The sequence below is a fragment of the Papaver somniferum genome, chromosome 8 (assembly GCF_003573695.1).
Source record: "Papaver somniferum cultivar HN1 chromosome 8, ASM357369v1, whole genome shotgun sequence".
Classification (NCBI taxonomy): Eukaryota; Viridiplantae; Streptophyta; class Magnoliopsida; order Ranunculales; family Papaveraceae; genus Papaver; species Papaver somniferum.
The window spans coordinates 50,195,285-50,205,172 of NC_039365.1; the positions used below are offsets into that span (position 1 = coordinate 50,195,285).

A 9,888-nucleotide genomic window follows, 5' to 3' on the forward strand; every position below is an offset into this window, starting at 1 on the left:
GGATTAACTCATTGTTATCATTCTTGACTACAGTAATACGGATTTCTTGGGAACAACCTGAACGGGGCTGACCCACTTACTGTCTGAAATGGGGTAGATAATGCCTGCATCTAACAGCTTAAGAACCTCGGTTCGAACTACTTATTTCATATTAGGGTTCAGTTGACGTTGCATCTCCCTAGAAGGTTTGGTGTCACTCTGTAAATAGATATGATGTATACAATCAGTAGGACTTATTGATAGGTGTCTAAAACACCTAATTTTATATCTAGTATTTATGCTTTCTTTGTTACTTTTCTTGTAAATTATGTATCTTGTGTTTGCTTTTGAGTTTTATAGATACTCTGGAGTCGCATGAGGAAAAGAAGAAGAAATCACCCAATTTGAGCAAAAAGGGAAAACTTGCCATTTCATGGGAGAACACTATCTGGAGCCCAGTTAAGGACAAGGGACAACTCTTTTGGAGGAGTACTAAAGGACAGCCAGCTGTGGTTAAGGGGGGTTGCCATCTGGGTAGCCCTTATCAAGGTAACTGAGGTGTCTAAATCAAATCCTACCCTATAATCGAGATTTGAGATATCTCTACCTCTCATTACAGTGACCTGAAATTGAGAAAGAAAAGCAGAAGCTGCTGCTAGAGATTAGAGATCAGATCGAGAAGCTAGTAGAGAAATTGAGAGATGATGAAGAGATTCAGAGAGACACTGTTCGAATTCAGACATGGCAGAGATGATGTTCAAGAAAGAAAGGGTGAATCGGGAATAAATTGAGATGAAGAAACTTAGGGTTTTGCTGTTGCTCAATCGAACCAAGAAATTAGAGTTGAGAAAGGGGATCTGGTGCGAATTGAAACAAGGGGTTTGTGTTGATTTTCTATTCTGAAGGAAGAACCTGGTGGATTTGTATGAAGATTAAATGAGAAAAGGGGATTCTGAACTGAGAAGGAATTAGGATTCGAGATTTAGGGTTCTGTGATGTTGAACAGAGAAGATAGGCAAGAAACAAGAAGCTGTTACCAACTGCTGTTTCGATGCAGGTTTTGAAAAGATGGGTTTGATGGGTTTTTGGTGGTCTTGGTTGTGAACAGTTGGTAATGGAGAAGTTTGAGAAGCTGAAAATGAAGCTGTAGATGATGAAACTGGTTAGAGTTCTACTTGATTTTGGTTCGGCAAATTGGTGGATGACTGAATGAGTTTGAAAAGAAATGGCTGAACTACTGAGCTGTTAATGGAAGTGGATGTTGATGGTGTGCAGCTAAGAATGCAGTTAAAGCTGCAGAGATAGTGGACTGGGGTTGTGCAGGCATGAAGTGAAGTTGATGCTATTGAAGTGACAAGGAGTTATAGGACAACGCAGATGCAGTTAGGGAAAGTGCTTGTGTAGAATGGCTAGTGGTGCTGTGTTAGTGGGTTTGATTGTGGCAATGAGTTGAGGAAGTGCCAGAGATGGCTGCGGGAAGTAGTGGTGCAGCTGGTTATGGAGATGAATGGCAGTTGGTCTTGGTTTGGCACTGCAATGGACTGAATTGCAGGTATGAGGTGCAGCTACAAATGTGCTTGTTCAAAGAAGCTACAAAGGATGAGTGGAATGCATTGCAGGTGATGCAACAATGAAATTGAGTCGAATGTTGCAGTTTGTGCAGGATCTAAAGGAAGAGTTATGTATGATTGAAGTGCACCTGGGTATGAAATGCAGGAAAGGCTGGTCTGTAAGTACTGTATGAATGGTCTGAGCTCGGAATTGCAGGTGGAGTTTGGCTGAATGCATTGGAGCTGATTGAGCTTGTATGAGTCACGAAGGAATTGAAGTCGTAGCTGGAATTGCAAGAGCATTACAGGATTGTGGATTTAAAAGTGGTGTTTATGTCATCAATGGGAGTTGGTATTGCAGCTGGTAATGACTCCGGAGATTCTTACAAGATAGTGCGAGATGGAGTTGTGCTGGAGATTACAAGGAATAGCTGAAATGGATGAGAGTGTTGCCATAGTACTGAAGCTGTGATGTTGTTGGTGGTTTCTGGTGTGCAACTGAATTTACAGGAGCAGAAAGGTGTTGGTGGTATGAATGGGACTGTAATGGATTGAGATTGAAGTTGCAGTTGCAAGTGTTGTTGTGATAGAAAGAATGAAGGTGTTGGGGCTAGGAAGTGTTGGGGCCTGTCATGGCTCTGCAATGGTTTCAAGAGAAGGTGCTGGTGCTTGAAAGGGAGTGTTGGTGCTGATATTAAAGTGGAGATGGTTGAATCAGTAAGATGGTGGTGTTGCAGGTGATAAATGACCGAGGAAGCTGAGTTGCAGTTGTGTAAGCCAATGCAGTGGTGGAATTGGAGCTACAAGGAAGTCGTGGGGAGAAGACAATGGAGTCTGGGTTGTGATACGAAGTTAGTACATGGATGAATTTGTGGAGTTGGCCTGAGTTGTGAAGGATGAATGAATAGATGCATGTTAGGATGAAGTTGTGCAGTGAAGGTTAGAATGCTTCAACAGAGGAGTACACGGTCAGTTCCATGGGACTGACAGTTCAACCGAGTTGACTCAATCCAGTGAGACAGGCGAGCTGACTCAGACCCGGTTGGACTTGGACCTGGGCTTGGCTGATGGGTGTTTTAGGAGCGGGCTTTTGGCAGAAAATGGTGCGACCTAGTTAAGAAATTAGGGAAGGAGAGAAAGTATATAGTGAAAAATACTATAACCCCCTACTATATGGGTTCAACACATAGAAACCCAACAAAATGGATCCTTCATTGTCAACTCCATTCTTTCATATTTTGATATTTCTAGGCCCAGAATTTTAATTTTTAGGGCTTGATAATAAAGTGACATTTTCATAATGTCAAATTTACCCTTTTCAATATATACAAGAGAAAAATCATAAGATCCATTCATTTCTTCATTTTCTTTCTCTCTCATCTCTCTCGCTCGGTTGCAGGTTGCAGAGAAAAAAGTTTCAGGGTTTGCTCTCTCTCTCAGACGAAGAAACAGGCCGAGAACACGATTTCTAATCGAAATTTCCAGTGAGTAATTATTTTATAACTTAGATCTGACCTTTACAAAAAAAGATCCTGATTATCTAAACATAAATTCGAAATCAACATCAATTATTCTTCGGAGATTCAATGGAAATTCATCAGCAGGAACTGAATATGAAGATTCTCGTAGAAAATCAAATCGAACAGGAAAAATTTCAATTCAATCGGTTGATTTCGTAATCTGATTTCATTTTTTCTGCAGAGATTTCGTTCTAATTTAGTTTTCTGTTTGAAGATTCATATAAAGTTTCTAGGTTTATATTTCTTTCATTGATTTCATTTGCTTTTTTAGATCTGGAAGAATGATAGTAAATCATCTGCGTGTTTGTTATTAGAAGAAGAAGATCTGTTACAAACGATGATAAATCGAAATTTTATTCTCGGTGTTTTGGAATTTTGGTGCATTTTTGGAGTTCATCTTGGTTATGATGTAGTTATTTAGAGATTTGAATGGATTTGATTCAATAGATAAAATAGTTGAGCATCAAATAATCTATGAATTCGAATCAATCAAATATTATTTCAATTTTATTTTGAATCTGAAATTAAAGCTTGTGAATCTCAAGTTAAGGTTTCATCATCTCTTCTCAGTCTCCATTCAAGTCAGAAGTCTTCTATAATCTAATTAGTTATTGTTTCATCTCTTTCATTTTTTTCAAGGTTTTTTTAAGTTGGGATTTCCTCTTCTTTGTTGTTTTTCATGTATGTAATGATGTTTTAAACCTTAGGACTTACTTATTGTGCAGGTTCAACAATGGAACTATGAAGATCTTCAACAACAACAGAAATAAAGAAGATAACAACTAATCGTCATTCACAGGTGATTCAAAATCTGATTCTTCTTTTGCTTTGGAAACAACTAATGAAGAAGCTGTTAATAGTAATAATTTTCATCTGGAGATTCGGTATCACCAACATCTGAAAATTCTGTTTTTGAGTTCTAAATGTTTGATGAATTGCTTCTGTTGTTTGGTTTTATTGATGTTGTTTAATTTTTGTAATTTAAGGATACGAAATGTAGATGAAGTATTTGGATCTGGCATTTAGTATGTTTATTTACATATTCTCAGTTTTTACTAAACAAAATTGTTACAAAATGTGAAGAAGGACACACAAAACCTTTTTTGAGATCTTTACTTCTTTCAATTGCTAATAAACCCAGTATGTCCATCCTTCCATGTAATGAAGTTTTCTACACTTCCTTGATGCAAACAACTTTGGGTACTGGAATCTGTACCTGGAGATGTAAATCCTGAAGAGAGTGATGGAGAAGTTGAGAAGGTTTTCCAGACCTTGCAAAGTTTACCCTCAGAAATCCCATCAAGAAAGTAAGAGTTATTCTCCTTCATTTTGTTGTACTTATGTATACTACAGTTTTCATTTGTGCAATTGGGAAGTTGATATATACATTCATCTACACTACCATATATATGGATCCACTGTAAAGGTGGACGACTTTTGGAGTTCATGAACTGCCAGTGAACAACACATTTGGAAGTGTTTCTTCTTTCATGGAAAATCATACCTTCGTAAGAGAATTGACGTTAGTAGATCAACTATCTAACATGTCATATTATGTTTCTAAAACTCAGGTGGCTTGTAGATTACATGATGGAGCTTGGGTTCTTCAAATCACTTTCCCAGTGGGTTGGCAATAACCTTATGAAATCTGGGGACCATGAAACATGGGCTTTTGATCTCCAAGGTGCTGTTGATATGTTCAATTCATACAGGTATGCCCGATTATCCTCATTAATCTGCTGGTATTAGCTCCTGTTTGTGCTTTATTATGGATGTGTAACTCTCAGTTACACAAGCTAAGTGGATGTGTAACTTCTAGTTACACAAGCTAAATATATGTGTAACTTCTAGTTACACATGCTAATTAGATGTGTAACTTTTACTTACACATACTGATTGAATACAACAGCTGAAGGTTTTTAATGCTTGGAAACAACTTATTCATGATTAAACCTAGGTAGTACTTGTCATCTTGTATAAGAACTCCAATTTGAATGATTCAGGTTTCAGTTGGTGATATTGTGGTGACTCCAATTTGAATCAATCAATTTATTCCAATTTGTTCTTTTGAAGCTACTTCAGGTAACGTTTTTGTTTTGATTCAATATGATTGACTCATTTAGTAGTTCTATTTTCTTATTTAGTTTGATTAGGTTTTGATTCTTGTTTTGGTTGTTCTATTCAGGTCAGAGCAGAAAAATATAATTTTTCTGGAATCAATGAATTTTGAATCTAGGTACGTTTAGATTGTTGTTATTACTGTTGATGTTGTTGTTTTAGGTTCAATTTCTTGGTAATACTAGTTGAATCCAATCATCTAAAAACGATGAACTCTCATGATTACAATGGATTCAGTTATTGACTTGTATCTGTAGATGATAAGATGAAATCTGATTGTTAAAACATCTGTAGATGTTGGGACTTACACATGCTTGTTTAGTTAGTTGATTATACATGCTTGTTTTATGACTTTTGGAGGCTGGCAGTATTGCTTTTGCATCTAGACTAGTTTGTGTATACAATGATTAGTTTGGCTGATATTTTTATGTTTCTTTTACAGGAAAATCAACACTTGTGGTGGTGTTGATGGTGGAGGTGCAGGTTTTGGAGGAGGATGAGGAGGCAGTGGTGGTACTGGATCAGATTTGGAAGATAATTTGTATTTGGAGTTAGTGGTGGTGTTTTGGTATGAAGCTGAGAGGTTTGGTATGGATGTTAGAGCTGTGTTAGACATTCTAAGTTGGAACTACTTTACATTCTGCTTGTCTTAGTGGTGGTGTTTTGGTATGGATGTGTAATTTTTAGTTACACAAGCTAAATAGATGTGTAAATTTCAGTTACACATGCTAATTAGATGTGTAACTTCTAGTTACACAAGCTAAATAGATGTGTAATTTTTAGTTACACATGCTAATTAGATGTGTAACCTTTACTTACACATACTTTGCTTTAGGTAACTTAGGCTTGCAAGTTCATGATAAATGGCATATTCCATATGCAGGTGTAACTCCTAGTTACATAAGCCATATGCATGTGTATCTCCTAGTTACACATGTTATATGCATGTGTAACTCTCAGTTACACAATTCAGATGCATGTGTAACTACTAGTTACTCTAGTCAGATGCTTGTGAAACTGAATATACATTGTTGTATGTACTGTTCATTTTGATCTTATAAATACTGATTGCTTGTTGTTATATTTCAGGTTTCAGATAACTTCATAAAAGCTAATTGCTTAAATGTGGTAATGATCTCGCTGGAACTGGAGTTGACGTTGAATACACAAGTCAGATGCATGTATAACTCTCAATTACACTAGATAGACACATATGTAACTCTCAATTACACTAGACAGATGTGTGTAAATTCTAGTTACACATGCTATAAAATTGTTGTAAATGAATATTAAAGTAATACATGTATTTTTTTTTTGTGTTTTCTTTTTGATGTTTATTTTCTGCGTATATATACAAGTGTAACTTTGCATTACACATGTCACAAGGATGTGTAACTTTTGGTTACACTTGCCATATGCATGTGTAACTTCTATTTACACATTCGCAATGTACTTTAATAATTTCGGGCCTAGATTTAATAATTTCGGGCCTATATTTAAATTTTATTTAATTATGGACTTGACAATATACATAAGGGTATCAAGATCTTTTAATAATTCGGGACCTAGATTTAAACTTCTTTTAATTAAGGGTCTCATATTATGGGTTACCCATGGGTGGGGCCTGAGCATAATTTTCCCAAGTATATAAGGGTCTCATATTCTATAAAATATCGATTTTTTTTATCTATTCTTCTACTTTTTGCCTAGGGTTTAGAACATGATGGCTTTTCTATTTCTTCTTGTGATGAACTCCTTTAACATGAGTATTTAATTTTATCATTGGTTTAAGGAATAAGTTGGATTTCCAAACATGAGTTGTGCTCAATAAATTAGTTTTGTCTCATGTTTTATCGATTATGATTCACTAGAAATATCGCCATGTATGATTGATTGTTAGTTTTGTCAAGTTGCAAATTGATAGAACTCATAATCATATCTATTGCTAGTTTAGGGTTTATTATACGTAAACGTGATACACCTTGAGTACAAGTAGCATAATTTTGATTATTGCTTGTAGTGATACATCCTAGCAGTCACAAGTGAGCCATAACCTTTGTTAAATCGGATTAGTGCTTTTACACGTTCGATTGCTTTGATTGGCCTGATTTCATATAACTTGATGCACCTAGGGAATTAAACTTGATTAGTGCTTTTACACGTTAGGTTATTCTCTAAGATAGAATTCATATTCGCATCTTTTAATGTGTTTGTTGATGACAAGAGGAGATTTGCGGGATATACTTGTGATCAAGGTATCTTAGGGCCTTTGATAAAAGAGAGATTAAATATCAATTCTAGTTATTGTTAAAAAGCATGTTTGTGAATGAAGATGAATCCTTCACCAATATCTGCTCTATTTGACTTGCTTGTTTATTTCTTTGTTTTGTTTTTATTTTATTTTAGTATATAAAAATCAGAAAACCCCCCATTGGAATTTATAGGAAACCGAAACAATTTGACAACCCAAGACCTCTCTGTGGGAACGATCATTTCTTGCCCTTGCTATATTTATATTTTGAGTAGTAAGAAAGTGTGATTTATTTTTGATGCATACGACATCGATCACTTATACCCTTAATGTCTGCTATGGTCCACCCTAAAGCTTCCTTGTTATTCTGAAGGACGGTCACTAGCTTACTTTCCTAATCACTATCCAAGTCAGATGCTATAATCACAGGTAAAGTCTCGGACGGGCCTAAAAACACATATTTCAAGGTATCTGGCAATGGTTTTAGGTCCAACTTAGGAGGCTCTTCTAACAAAGGAACTAGGGTAGACTTAGAAACTGTTAGTGGTTCGAACTTAGGTTTCCATCCATTATTAGTGTCTAACAAAGGGGTTGAGTCTAACAAAGCATTCACCACGTTAATCACATTATCATCATCAAAATCAATCCCAAAGTGAGCTAGGCATTTCTCTAATGGATCTTCTAACAAAGTGTTTGGTAATGACTCCTCGACTAATGTTCCTATCATGTTCACCTCTTCTATGTTCGAGTCATCTAGTTCAGAGGGTAGCTTACTAATATTAAAAATGTTCAGCTCAATAGTCATATTACCAAAAGACAAATTCATAATACCATTTCGACAGTTAATGATCGCATTGGATGTGGCTAAAAATGGGCGACCTAAAATCACTGGTATTTGGTTCTCTGGGTCGGGGACAGGTTGGGTATCTAGGATAACAAAATCCACTGGATAAATAAACTTGTCGACCTCAATAAGAACGTCCTCGATCACACCACGAGGAATTTTAACGGACCTATCAGCTAATTGAAGTGTCATCTGGGTAGGTTTCATCTCACCAAGTCCTAGCTTAAGGTACACATGGTATGGGAGTAAGTTCACAGTGGCTCCTAAGTCAAGCAAAGCTTTCTCGACACGGTATTTATACTTAGGAGTAGTGGTATTCTGGATAATAGAACTCACATGACTAGCTAGGAAGGATTTCTTCTGAACACTAAGTTTTGGCTTTCGCGTATACATATCCTTAAGAAACTTGGCATAAGCGGGAATCTGCTTAATCGCATCTAAAAATGGGAGGTTGATAGTAACCTGCTTAAAAACCTCCAGTATATCATTAAAGTTTGACTCCCTCTTAGTTGGAACTAGCAGCTGGGGGAACGGGGATCTGGGAACAAACCCGGGCTCATCATGATCCTCATTGGTCTCTTTGGAGATTCTATCGGTCTCCTCATTTTCTGGCTCAGAACGGTGAACTACATCATGTTCACTATCAGGCATGGCAACCTTATTTTCAACTTTCTTTCCACTCCTAAGGGTTGTTATAGAATTCACATGATTGTACGATTTCCCTCCTTTAGGGTTAGGATCATTTTGACTAGGGAACCTTCCATCTTCTCTTTCACTAAGAAACTTAGCTATTTGGCTGAATTGAAGTTCTAAGTTTGCAAGAGACTGGGAATTATTCTTAAAATTCTTCCTGGTTTCTTCTTTAAAACCATAGTGGTTCTTTGATAACATATCATGGTTCTTTGCTAACATAGTAAGAGTTTCTTCTAAGGTGGAGATCTTTTTCTCATTCTGAAACTGGGGTTGACCTGAAGAGTTCTTAGCATAACCAAAATCTGGGGGAGGCTGAGAATTACTAGATTGTCCTTGATTCTGATCCTTAGACCAAGAAAAATTAGGATGGTTTCTCTAACCAGGGTTGTAAGTCTCTAAGTATGGGTCAAACTTTTGACAGTTCTCAAACCTAGCATTGTTATAGACAGCATGGGCTTGCTATTCACTAACCTGATCTTCCCAAAACGAGTTATTGGGTTCTACTCCACAACTAGACACTTGAGAGGCTCTAAACCTATCATCGGGTTCAACAAGAGACCTATGTTTAGGATGATTCAATTCCAAAGCTTCTAACCTTCTAGACAAAGCAACAAACTTAGCATCTGCCCGAAGCTTGTATCTACCACATTGGTGCTACTTCTATTGACCAAGAGTCTTTTGGGGGGTTCAACACAAGACTCCCACTGTTGGGATTTTTAAGCGACAGCTCCTAAGAAGGTAAAAGCATCATCAGCACTTTTACTAGTGAACTCACCAGCGCACATAGACTCAACCATGGCTTTGGTTGAATAGTCTAACCCATCATAAATAATCTCTACGAGTTTCATTTTATCAAATCTATGGTGAGGACACTGGGATAGGAGATCATTGAATCTCTCTAAAAACCTATAAAGAGAATCTCCCTCTTGTTGC

General features: G+C 36.8%; 2 long non-coding RNA genes across 3 annotated transcripts; both read left to right on the top strand.

Annotated features, from left to right (window-relative positions):
- The first annotated feature begins 608 nt into the window (after positions 1 to 608).
- Positions 609 to 4,132, top strand: LOC113306955. The gene is made up of 3 exons (XR_003338934.1): positions 609 to 2,632; positions 2,929 to 3,013; positions 3,775 to 4,132. It is a non-coding gene; the product is annotated as an uncharacterized LOC113306955 (long non-coding RNA).
- Positions 4,133 to 4,252: 120 nt separating this feature from the next.
- On the top strand, positions 4,253 to 5,807 carry LOC113302375. 2 transcript variants are annotated; one of them, XR_003336825.1, is made up of 5 exons: positions 4,253 to 4,356; positions 4,621 to 4,761; positions 5,053 to 5,131; positions 5,235 to 5,285; positions 5,610 to 5,807. It is a non-coding gene; the product is annotated as an uncharacterized LOC113302375 (long non-coding RNA). The 2 variants fall into 2 exon arrangements; XR_003336824.1 differs by lacking the exon at positions 5,235 to 5,285.
- Positions 5,808 to 9,888: the final 4,081 nt, after the last annotated feature.